The sequence below is a fragment of the Rutidosis leptorrhynchoides genome, chromosome 7 (assembly GCF_046630445.1).
Source record: "Rutidosis leptorrhynchoides isolate AG116_Rl617_1_P2 chromosome 7, CSIRO_AGI_Rlap_v1, whole genome shotgun sequence".
In the NCBI taxonomy this organism is placed as follows: Eukaryota; Viridiplantae; Streptophyta; class Magnoliopsida; order Asterales; family Asteraceae; genus Rutidosis; species Rutidosis leptorrhynchoides.
In genome coordinates this window covers 109221491-109233712 of record NC_092339.1, presented here as the reverse complement: position 1 = coordinate 109233712, position 12222 = coordinate 109221491, and the positions used below count along the sequence as shown (strand labels likewise).

The following is a 12222-nucleotide window of genomic DNA, read 5'->3' as shown; positions in this document are numbered from 1 at the left end:
TCCGGTCAAAAGGCCTAATATTAGTGGAGTAATACATATTGTACGCGCATATATACTAAAATTAGCATTCATTCAAAATCGCAACTTGATCATAACAGATGTAAACTAATGTGTTGCAATGAAATATAAAATGAAAATGATCTAACAGGTGACCAGTTATCACACATGAACTTGCTGAAAAGCTTTATCACTTGAGGTGGAAACGAAAGCGCAGCTGAAAGGCTGCCATCGTTAATCAGTCTTGACTTTTGGTAGCACATAATTCTAGCCTTCGTTTTAAATAAGACAGGGTCACATGAATATAGGTTGGCCCCATATAACTACGGTCTGATTGTATCTCGCCTGTTACTGCTACTATGAGAAGCTGGTCAAAGACAAACCTGCCCATTGTTTAAGATGTACAGCTTGCTTTTCTGATGATCATGACAACAAGACATGTCACAAATGATGAAATCTTCGGTTAAATGCCATCGAAAATTATGAATCCTATCCTATCCTATGATAATAATAACAGTCTGACAGTCTTTACTTATGTTAAGTTAGGATCCAAAATAGCACTGGTTTTTAGATTCCCACATTGGCTGAGTGCAGATTACAAAGAAGAGGTAGAAGCCTATATAAACAGAGCCCAGCTAAGTTCCAAATCATACCTTTCTCGGCCTTTTGGCTAAGATCAAGTGTAGTATCTGTTCTTATCAGTTTAATATCAGTTTAATATCTGATATGTGAGCCAACTCGATATTAATCTTATTTTTCATGGGGTATGACCCACCACAATAGCTTGCTATTGGAGTCTTTATGAGTCGCCTTAGTTTTGCACTATTGCTTTGGCCTGGCTCACCTCTCCAATTCTCAGTTTCAAATGTTATTTCAAATCTGTATGTGTCTTTTTATTCATTTATTTTTCCCTCTAAACATAATGATATTGAAGTTGGCACATCTTGTTCTCTTTTATCCATCAGAAAAGATTGCTCATCAGACTAATTCAAGATTTGTACAACCAGATCTAATTTTGTGCCCATGAAACGGAACATTAAGGGTGGTTCTAGTTCTAAGTAGTCGAGTTAATTATGCTGCCATGTTTCTTCCATTTATTTCTGAGCATGATGAGGTAGTCTCTGATGATATTCAAAACAAATACAGTTACCGTTTCATCAAACGAGGATTTGAGCGACGACTTCATTGTTGGAGGGGCTTGATATTCGACGTGCTTGAGAATGGGTTGTGCTGGGTCCCGGGTGCGGTAGAGGGTCTCTAGTTAGATTTAGATAATATATCAAAGTAGGTTATATATGGTTAAAATGAACAGTGTAAGAATAATTTCATAAATAAGAGTTATTGTTAAATATGATTACAAAACCTTATACATTTACGAAACCTTATATATCATATCTTATAATTGTAGATCATGTATTTCGTTAGTTCATGGCGATGCTCGGGTTTCGTTAGCTTTATGTCGGTTTCGTTGATTGGCTAGTTTACTGCTTTCGAGCCTCGTCCGTGCTCCTTTTTGTATCTTTGTTTTTTTTTTCTGATTCCGAGATAAAGATTCATTATAAAGTTTTCATTTTTTTTTTTTTTTTTTGCCAAAAATAAAAAATTAAAGAGATTGATGTAAGCTATGTTTATTGGATAGATATATATAGATATGACGTTATCATCATTTAGATAATGCATTTGAAAGCAGTTGTATGGTTATATACGTGCACCACCAGTAGAGGATACGATCCAGTTACTAGCGAACAATCAACTGTTAAGAAAAGTCAACATAATCGTCGATCACATCATTAGACTCCGCTTCTACAAACATGACGCCTTGTTCATTACAATCTATCGCAATCCTGCCATCTCGAAATTTCCTTAAATCACTCATCGAACGGGTAGCTAGAATGCGACCAACGCCTTGCTGAAAGGCTCCTTCATCACTTTCGTGTTAAAAGAGTTGTCAGCACCTTTGGGCCGACTAACATACACGGTTCTTGAGTGAACATTCATCTTCACCATTCACAGTGGCGAGTTTAAGTGTAGGACTACGGGTTCCCGTGACACTACTAGTTTTTCGAAATTTATCACAATTTTTTTTTTTTTACAGGACCCCACTAAATTTAGTAATGGGACCCCATATATTTTTAAAATTTGTAATTTAATATTTTGGACTAGTAAAATATTCGAAATTAGCACACTTATGATTTTATACGGGCTTTAATATTTAAACAAAAAATTAAACATAGTGTTATAATAATAATAATAATATAGATATGGATAGTCAATTTTGGTGTATACATATAGTCAATTTTGGTACACAAAGTATGTATTTTTATATTGAGATTTTAGGCTATAAATACTCATGAATGCAAGCATTAAACTTGCACCATTTCACACACTTACAAAGTGTTTCTTTCTTTCTCCATTATCATCTTTGTTCTTACACTTCATTATTAGTATTCTTAATCAAGAATCAAATCACTAAAGGTAGTTATAAGCCTACTGAATTATAACATCAAGAATCAAACCACTAAAGGTAGTTATAAGCCTACTGAATTATAACACGTTATCAGCACGATAATCTTAATACTAAATATGGTTGGCTCTGCCACCAAAATGATATATGGTCGGTTATACCACCAAAATGATATATGGTCGGTTATACCACCAAAATGATATATGGTCGGTTATACCACCAGAATGATATAGGTCGGTTATACCACCTGAAAAAATATATGGTCGACACTGTCGCCAAATTTTCATTTATGTTTACTAATATTTATATTTTTGTTATATAACATTTATTTATGATTGCTTACACATGGTCGACACTGTCACCTACTTATCATTTATGTTATATTAAATTTATGTTTAATGTTTATATACTTATGAATATAAATTGACTCTAATTTATCATGATGTTTGTTTTAATTTTTGATAATAGAAAATGTCGAATCTGGAAAAGCTTAAATTTACTCCTTTAGAATCAACTGGAAACAACTACATGCCATGGGTTATAAAAGTAAAAATGCATCTTAAATCAATGGGCATTCTTGAAACCATAAATGAAAACAACACTTGTTCTGAAAAAGAACAAGCTACGGCATGTTGCTTTATTCATCAACATATTGATGAATGCTTACAAAATAATTATGTGACTGTAGAAGATCCCCATGTTTTATGGGAAGGTCTCAAAAGCAGATTCAATAATCAAAGAGAAATTTTACTTCCAGCTGCAATGGAACAATGGAGAACATTAAGGTTCCAAGACTTTAAGAAAGTAAATGAATACAGCTCAGCTCTGTATAATACATGTTCACAACTTAAATTCTGTGGACATGAAATTAGTGATGCAGACATGATGGAGAAAACTTTCTCCACAATGAATGCTGCAAACATCACAGTGCAAAGAAATTTGAGAATGCTAAAGTTCAAAACATATCCTGAACTTAATTCATATCTCTTAGTTGCAGAGCAAAATGATGAGCTATTAATGAAAAATCAGCAATCCCGTCCTACTGGTACACTTGCAATCCCTGAAGCAAATACTGCAAATAATTATAAACAGGGACAAGGACGCGGGCAAGGTCGTGGTTATAATAACCATCACCATCATCATGCCAAAAGCCATAACTATGGTAGAAACCATCCTTATGGTAATGGTAATGGGCGTGGACGTGGTCGTGGTCGTGGCCGTGGTGGTCAAAGAAATAGTAATCCACGAAAATATAAATATCAACCACAAAACAAGCCCATTAAACAAGATGTTGAAGAAAATTCTTCTAAAAATTCTGAAGAATCTTGCTACAGATGTGGTAGAATGGGCCACTGGGCTAATACTTGCCGAACATCTAAACATCTTGTTAAGATGTATCAGGATTCGCTGAAAGATAAAGAAAAGGAAGTAAACTTTGTGGATAACGTCGATCCAACAGTCACTGAGAAACCATCTGATTTATATGAAGATTTCTTGAATGTTTAAGTTGTGTGTCTTTCGAAAAATAAACGATTTAATATCGTCTGTCTTTGTCATTATGTTTGCTAAATGTTTCAGTACTATCTATTTGCGTTTAAAATATTGTGTAATATTAATGTACTCACTATTTATTTCTTATATATGAAGTTCAATATGAATTTTGCTGGAATACAACATCAATCAAGTGGTGGAGATCTCTGTATAGCAGACAGTGGAACTACACACACTATACTTAAATTCGAGAAATATTTTATTGATCTAAAACCAACGGAAGGAACTATACATACAATATCAGGACCTGCTAACTTGATAAAAGGGATAGGAAAGGCAAATTTCATACTACCAAATGGTACAAAATTTTTAATAAATGATGCCTTATTTTCTCCCAAGTCAAGCAGAAATTTATTGAGTTTCTCCGACATATACCTTAACGGGTATGATTATCAGTCAGTGACAACAGAAAATGAGAAATATTTAAGTATCACTGACAAGAGTCATGTGGTTGAAAAACTGCCAAGACTTAGTTCTGGATTACATTATACACATATAAATGTACCAGAAATACATATGGTAGTTAACGAAAAATATATTGATCCTGGTGTATTCAGTTTATGGCATAACAGATTAGGCCATCCAGGATCAACAATGATGAAAAGGATTATTGAATGTACTCATGGACATCCACTAAAGGATAGAAAAATCCATCATGATACAATGGTTCCATGTACATCTTGCTCTCTTGGAAAATTGATAACTAGACCCTCACCACTTAAGGTTGAGAAAGAATCACCAATGTTTCTTGAAAGAATTCAAGGTGATATATGTGGACCAATTCATCCACCATGTGGACCATTTAGATATTTCATGGTTCTAATAGACGCATCTAGCAGATGGTCTCATGTTTGTCTGTTATCAAGCCGTAATGTGGCATTTGCAAAATTTCTTGCCCAAATTATTAAATTGAGAGCTCATTTTCCTGATTACACCATTAAAAGGGTGAGACTTGATAATGCTGGTGAATTTACATCTCAAGCATTTAATGACTATTGCATGTCTATAGGAATTGTTGTTGAACATTCTGTTGCTCATGTGCATACACAAAATGGTTTAGCCGAGTCATTGATTAAACGTTTACAGTTAATCGCTAGACCATTGATAATGAGAACAAAACTCCCTGTATCTATATGGGGTCATGCAATTTTACATGCTGCTGCATTGATTCGCATCAGACCAAGTGCAAGTCATAAATATTCCCCCCTACAACTTGCTTTTGGTCAAGAGCCAAATATTTCCCATCTTAGAACATTTGGTTGTGCAGTGTATGTTCCAATTGCGACACCACAACGTACAAAAATGGGTCCTCAAAGGAGGTTGGGAATATATGTTGGATATGAAACATCTTCAATATTAAGGTATATTGAACCTATGACAGGTGACGTTTTTACAGCACGTTTTGCTGATTGTCATTTTAATGAAACATTGTTCCCTAGATTAGGGGGAGAAATGAAAAATAAAGAAAATGATGTTTCATGGTGTGAACCTCAATTAAAGTATCTTGATCCTCGCACAAAAGAATGCGAGACAGAAGTTCAAAAGATAATGCATATACAAGAACTTGCAAATCAATTGCCTGATGCATTTACAGATACAAAAACGGTGACAAAATCATATATACCAGCAGTAAATACTCCAGCTCGAATTGAAATTCCAAAAGCTGGCAATAACGTCACTCATGAATCTTTGCCACGTCAGAAACGTGGAAGACCAATCGGTTCAAAGGATAAAAATCCTCGAAAAAGAAAATCAGCTGATAATGAAGTAAAAGAAAGTGTTCAAGAAGAACCACAAATCAGTACTCCTACTGCAGAGGAGATTGATGATGTCAATACAGAAATTGCAATCAATTATGCATATTCAAAAATATTATGGAACCGAAATGAAATGAAAAATCTTGATGAGAAATTTTCATTTAATGTTGCATATGACATCATGAATAATGATGATGATCCAGAACCAACATCTATGGTTGAATGTCAAAATAGACATGATTGGGCTCAATGGAAAGAAGCAATACGAGCTGAATTAGAATCACTCAATAAAAGAAAAGTTTTCGGATCCATCATTCTCACTCCTAAAGATGTGAAACCTGTAGGATACAGATGGATTTTTGTCCGAAAAAGAAATGAGAAAAATGAAGTTACAAGGTATAAAGCTAGACTTGTAGCTCAAGGTTTTTCTCAAAGACCGGGAATTGATTATGAAGAAACTTATTCTCCTGTTATGGATGCAATTACTTTTAGGTACTTAATCAGTCTGGCAGTTTCTAAAAATTTAGAAATGCATCTCATGGATGTTGTGACTGCTTATCTATATGGATCACTTGATAGTGATATATATATGAAGTTACCTGAAGGATTTAAGGTACCAGAAGCATCAAATGCAAAACCCAAAGAAATGTATTCGATTAAATTACAAAGATCTTTATATGGGTTAAAACAATCGGGACGTATGTGGTATAACCGATTAAGTGATTACTTGATAAGCAAAGGGTATACAAATAACCTTACTTGCCCTTGTGTTTTCATTAAGAAAACAACATCCGGATATGTGATCATAGCTGTTTATGTTGATGATCTTAACATCATAGGTACAAATAAAGAGATCTATGAAGCCATTCAACTTCTAAAGAAAGAATTTGAAATGAAAGATCTCGGAAAAACCAAGTATTGCCTTGGTTTACAAATTGAGCATATGCCTAATGGTTTACTTGTACATCAAACAACATATACTGAAAAGATTTTGAAACGTTTCAATATGGACAAGGCAAAACCATTAAGTACTCCTATGGTTGTTAGATCACTCAATGTTGAAACTGATCCATTTCGTCCATGTGAAGATCAAGAAGACATTCTTGGACCAGAAGTACCATATCTTAGTGCAATTGGAGCTCTTATGTATCTTACAAATTGTACAAGACCTGACATTTCTTTTGCAGTTAATTTGTTGGCAAGGTTCAGCTCTGCTCCTACCAAAAGACACTGGAATGGGATCAAACACATATTTCGATACCTTCGAGGAACTACTGATTTAGGATTATTTTATTCTAACGAATCAAAACAAGATTTGGTTGGTTATGCAGATGCAGGTTATTTATCTGATCCACATAAAGCTAAATCTCAAACTGGATATGTATTCCTAAATGGAGGTACTGCAATATCATGGCGTTCTCAAAAACAAACACTTGTTGCTACATCGTCAAATCATGCCGAAGTGATTGCATTACATGAAGCTACTCGAGAATGTTTTTGGTTGAGATCAATGACACAACTCATTACTGATTCTTGTGGACTAGAACGCGATAAAAGTCCAACAACTATCTATGAAGATAATGCAGCTTGCATAGCACAGATGAAAGAAGGGTATATCAAAAGTGACCGAACAAAACACATACCACCTAGATTCTTCTCATACACTCAAAATCTCATTAAGGACAACCAGATTGAAATGAGATATGTGCAATCTAGCAAAAACTCTGCTGATCTTTTCACGAAAGCACTTCCAACTGCTATTTTCAGAACACACGTTCATAACATTGGCATGAGACATGTTCAAAAGATGTAACAGCTGAAGCGATGTCTACTTGAGGGGGAGTCAACTCCATGCTGCACTCTTTTTCCCTTAGCTAAAGTTTTTTCCCACTGGGTTTTCTTTAGCAAGGTTTTTAACGAGGCAGTAATTTATAGTTGATCTTCAACAAAATAAAATTGCTATCCAAGGGGGAGTGTTATAATAATAATAATAATATAGATATGGATAGTCAATTTTGGTGTATACATATAGTCAATTTTGGTACACAAAGTATGTATTTTTATATTGAGATTTTAGGCTATAAATACTCATGAATGCAAGCATTAAACTTGCACCATTTCACACACTTACAAAGTGTTTCTTTCTTTCTCCATTATCATCTTTGTTCTTACACTTCATTATTAGTATTCTTAATCAAGAATCAAATCACTAAAGGTAGTTATAAGCCTACTGAATTATAACATCAAGAATCAAACCACTAAAGGTAGTTATAAGCCTACTGAATTATAACACATAGCCCCTTTTCAATTTCTTTTGCTCATTCCTTCGACTCACAGCTACCAGCGGACTAGCGGAGCGACTCAGCTACCATCTTAACTTCATCAATCAATCAATCATCCTTCAATCTTCATGCTAGTGACTAGTCGTCCTTCAACCAGTCATCAATTATCTTTCGGTTATGCAATTCTAGGAGCCTGGTAAGTAGTTAATGATTTGTTATTAGGGTTTTTGTTATTTATTTAAAATTGTGAGATTCCAAGAATTCTAGTTCAAGTGTTCTACACTTCCGATTTGTAATTGTCTAGGTGATGTTTGCTCAACAATCAAAAGAATTTTAAATTGTTTAATGGTTGGAACATATACAAAGAGAGTAATTAGCATACTTAAATATTTTATTTTAAAGGCAAACTCTGTTCAAAACATTAGATGTTTAAATTAGAAAGAAAAAAAACAACAATGCTTGTGTTAGCTAATACTAAAACAGAATGAGGGTCAAAGGTCGACAAATGTAAAAGCTTGTGAATATATGATCTTTTGTATAGGGGTAATGTTTGTAAAAATATCAATTCCCTTTTTATATAAATGATACTCTTTTGTATGATAATTTTTGTAATGACGATAGTAATGAATATGAACAACCTTATAATTTGTAATGTATTATTTAAGTTTATGTTTTTTAATTCGGATGCGACCCGACCCGACCCGATTTGACCCGACACATTCAATATTTTGTGCAAGAAAATTATCGAATAAATTTTTGTGACCTCATTGGGTTTTAATCCTAGAATCGCCACTGACCATTCACCACGTCAAAGTGCATAGATTTATCAATGGTGTCTCCTCTGCAGGTTTCACCATGGTCGATTTTCTTACAACATTCTCCATTTCATCACAGCTTAACTAAATGCAAATATTTATGAATATCATTTTACGTTTTGGTCCTTGGGAAAATGTCAAAATGATGAATCCTATGATAATGATAAGGGTTAAAGCCAAGTTATATACTTTCAGATTTATTCCGAAACTTTTTCTCTTAGGGCTCTCTTTCCGTATAGTTTTAAAATAATCAATCAAGTTTGAACCCGTGCAATTTATAGGCCTCCCTCAAAAGAACCAGTCCAGACAATCATCTGACTCCCAAGAGATGGTAGCTTCTTTTACTATTGCTTCTGAGTTCGTATCGCTACATTAGAAAAGGAAATTTCATTGATGCATAACTCGTATGTAGTCACTAAACCGCACCGCTCGATTCTAGTGCTTAATATGTCCCTCCCGATGTAGGTTATATATCTTAAAAATTACCATTGTATGTCATAAACTTTCAAAATGTGCGTTAATGTAAATAAAATGTGAACAGTTATCTGCTTGATCGGTAAAACTTGTCATTTTACTTGGAATTTTTTAAGAGTTAAAGTTAAAAATCAATCATATACTTTTATATTTGTTCGGATATATCCTGAATATATAAAAAATACCGTGTGAGTTGAAAATTATTGTTGATATGTCAAACTTAATGTTAAAAATATTATAATATTAATAAAGTTTGATAATTGAATTTAAGAAAATAGTGTGTTAAATAAATACTTTATTTTTTAATTTCAAGTGGGCAACAAAGTTCTACCAAGATGTCACGTATGTGTTAAGTCATTGTTGTGTAAACGTGCTTAGAATTTATTAGATTAAAACTTTATATGTGCTGATAATGCAATGTAAATTATAAGGTGCCTACACCGGTATTTTTTATTATATATCTTACATTAGAACACAAATAAAAGTATATGACTAATTTGTAGTTTTAATCATAATAATAAAAATTGTGATGATGATGATAATAATAATAATAATGATGATGATGATGATGATGATGATGATGATGATGATAATAATAATAATAATAACAATAATAAATATTAAATATAATAATAATAATACTCCGTAATAATAATTATAATACTCCGTAATAATAATAATAATAATAATAATAATAATAATAATAATAATTAGTGATGATGATGATGATGATGATGATGATGTTGTCAAGTCTTGAAAGTGTTGTTATCAAGTCTTAAAACTTTTAAGACTTGACAACAACACTTTCAAGACTTGACATTCAAACACATTGTACACATATTGTTGTGTGTTTGTTTGTATTCATATAAGCTCTGTTTATTGTTAGTAGATACTTTTATCAAAAAGAATACGTGTTTTTTCCATCAAAATATATAAGCCACATATTATTAACATAGAAAATAATATAAGAGGGATTTTTGATTATCCTATCCTAATATCTCGCATAGCATCCAGAATTTTATATATCCACAATTTAATTAACCACTCCAAAGTTATAGCAAATGTTCTTTTTTATTTATCAAATTTGCTAAAACAAAAACTCAACCTCATCTGTTCAGGGCCGGTCCAATGCTTTATAATGTCCCGGGCGAGTCACAAAAAAATTGCCCTTATAAAAAATACTATTTTTTTAGGGTTCTGAAACCTAATTAATTTAGGCGGTGAATCCTTGCATCAATTTCTAGTATTAAATAAAAATTTTGCAATCACGAATTATAAGTTCATACATAATCTAAAACGATATTTTTATGCATACGTTGAAGCAAAATCATCCATAATTTTGTTATACTTAATATCATCTAAAAATCATCTAATGAGATTTCTCGTTAATTTTCTATGATCGTCTTTAACTTGCAAGTCATAACAAAAATATAAATTTAATGCCCTAATGACGTATGACTTATATATATTTTACTAGTGAAATAACCCGTGTAATCACGAGTTTGTTTAAACGAAACAGTTTAATGATATGTTTTAGGTATTAAATGAACGTAAATGCTAAAGTCATTTAGTATAATGACCCGGGGAACCACAGATTCAAGGATTGAGTGCAATGAGGGGGTATAATGGATGTCGATTATGGTTTTGGGACCTTATTGTCATATTTCGTTAAGTGCTAAACGATCAACAACCATGTCCCGATCTTCGTAAATTACCTTAACCAAACAATGATCAAGTCTCGGGCAAAGTCACGAGAGAGATCAATATGGCTAGAGCAATTCTTCCAGAATCAACAACCTATAAATGAGAGGCCAAGCTCCCTATTTATAGGATTCAGAATATTCGCGGTGTGCGGATCGCAGATTATCGCGGATTATTGTGGATCATCACGGATTATCACGGATCATTGCACACTTGTGCTAAAACTTAGTGCAAGGTAGTGCTATACGCACTATCAAGTCCCCCAAGTTCGGTATTATATGTTGAAGATATATAATGACGAACTTGTAAGTATGCAATCAGAGGGAATATAGCAATATATACACTATCAAGTCCCCCCAGTTAGATATTATAAACTGAAAGTATATGATGTCGAACTCTAAGTGTACAATATGCTTTGTTCGTGAAGTTATGCGCAACTCATGGCGCTTCCTTATTGAAGAGAATATCATGTTGCAACGTTTATTTATATAGCGCTTTGTTATATATTCATAATTTCTAGACTTGTCCTTTGCAATTTCCATATTCGTTATTGTGCACATAACAAACACGTACTTATGCGAAACAATCTTTTATATATTATGAATCTTCTAAGTCCGCCGAAACGATCCTTAGGAAAAATATGTGTTTTTTGCGAAGCATCTAAGCATGGCTAGATCAAATACTTCGGAAAAATGTCACAAGTTCCAACTTTTCGCAAACACTTGTAATTTTATGTTATTCATCCAAGCGGGCTTTCTTCAACGCTTAGGCATTCATTGCGTTTTTGCACGCCGAGTGGTTTTCACTTGAAAAATCAAAGTACGCGTTCGCACTTGATAAAATTTGACCACGATTTGACACTTTTTTGCATAGTATAATATTCTTGAGAAATTTGCCCGAAGCATATATGAAGCAAGTAAATTGAAGCTTATGTTAATATAACATATAGCACATGACATATTTTAAGCCTATGTTGCCAATGTGCATTTTTATTATAAGAACATATGGTTTTAGCCTTCATGACCTCATGCATCGTGTGCAAAATCAATCAATAATTCGGCCATGCTTTTAAGCAATGTAACCACGTGCTTTTTGAAGCGACCCGTCCTAATCCATCCGGACGAAGTCCATATTGATTACAAACAATTCATAATAGTTGGTTACATCGCGAGGTACTTGAC

At 33.3% G+C, this 12222-nt stretch overlaps 1 non-coding gene across 1 annotated transcript; it reads left to right on the top strand.

Moving 5' to 3' along the window:
• The first annotated feature begins 646 nt into the window (after nt 1–646).
• Nucleotides 647–846, top strand: LOC139860792 (U2 spliceosomal RNA). The gene has a single exon (XR_011763410.1). It is a non-coding gene; the product is annotated as a U2 spliceosomal RNA (small nuclear RNA).
• The last annotated feature ends 11376 nt before the right edge of the window (nt 847–12222 follow it).